This window comes from Lactuca virosa, chromosome 7, assembly GCF_052849685.1.
Source record: "Lactuca virosa cultivar CGN04683 chromosome 7, Lactuca_virosa_CGN04683_v6, whole genome shotgun sequence".
In the NCBI taxonomy this organism is placed as follows: Eukaryota; Viridiplantae; Streptophyta; class Magnoliopsida; order Asterales; family Asteraceae; genus Lactuca; species Lactuca virosa.
Genome location: NC_136432.1, coordinates 264,611,917 through 264,613,486, shown reverse-complemented (window position 1 = coordinate 264,613,486; position 1,570 = coordinate 264,611,917).

Below are 1,570 nucleotides of genomic sequence, written 5' to 3'. Positions count from 1 at the left end.
ACCTCACTCTATGATTAGCCACTCTTTCCCACTACCCCTTGTCACCTTAGTGGACCTTTACACCCAATCTTCGGCTCTTCCCACGTTCTAAGAGCTGGAGAATTGGTCATCTCTCCTCATTCTCATTAACTTCTTTCATTTTACACTTAGCAACCAAAGAACACTCTCCAAAATTCTCTCATCTTTTCTCTCAACTTCAAGAACTTCAAGGCTTTCTCCAGGGATTTCTTTCTTTAATTAGTAAGTATCTTCATCATTCATATAATTATTACACTCCATTCTACTCAAATCATTGATATCTTACACAAATTCCATCTTATTCGGTGTTAGATTGTCGAATCATCAAGAAATCTTCTTAATGTTCTTGGGTTGAACACTTCCTCTCTCTTACTTTCATCTTCTGAAACCACATAGGGTGAGTTCATACCCCTACATTTACATGTTTTTCATAAGTTTTAAGGGGGGGATACAAGTAAAATCATCAAGAACACAATTAAACTTTTTCTATCAGATTACATCAGAAAAGATGAACTTCGATCACGGACTGTTTTGGTCAACTTAAATATTTTAGTTTTCAAAACTGTTCCAGGTGCAAGTAGTTCAAACTCTTAGCTTTAAAATGGCTACTTGCACATCTCCATATGATTTTTCTACAATTTATGGTGATTTTTACAAAACTGCCTATCATTTCAAAGGCAAACCCGGACCAGTCTGTGATTATGAACATTTTCACCTCTGTTAGAGATCACTAAAACTCATGATAAAATTTACGAACAAACTAGACTCATATTCCAAACTCTCAGAATTTACGGATTTGGATTTAGAGCTTTGATGATTTTTCTATAAATTTTCTAAGAACAGTAACAGAAATTGTATACAACAAAAAGTTGCTGTCAATTTCATTTCACCTTGTAACATGTTGAGCAAGGTGTATATCTTTATGTGATTATATGTTATTGCAATATATGACATTTTATCTTAATATTTAGACACACATCAGTTTACAAATGGATTTGGACATATAAAATATAAAGAATAACAAGTGATTATAATCAAAGTACAACCGATACATTCAAACATTTAATAAACTATTTTGAATATAGTTTGCATACATTACTACGTACTACCCTTGGTTGATAAACTATAATAGGTATAGTTTATGATACATTACATAATACATACATTTAAAAAGGTTACATTTATACAAAGGATATTTTCATTAAGCAAGGTACGGCCATACGATACCAAGTTTTCATAACACGTAATTCCGTTAATGACTTTATGAAACATTACATAACACATACATTTAAAAAGGGTACATTTATACAAAGGATATTTTCATTAAGCAAGGTACGGCCATGCGGTACCAAGTTTTCATTACACTACACGTAAATTCGTTAATGACTTCTGTGAGACATTCGATTCAATTTACAAATAAGTCATGTATTATAACCAGAGTCTCCTCGAGGGAGAGCGTGATACTTGTGTATAGATCTATATTGGGTTTGACAAACCCACACCTAAACTGCATGCAACAGTTAGACCGATAGGTCTGGGGTAACAAATGTCA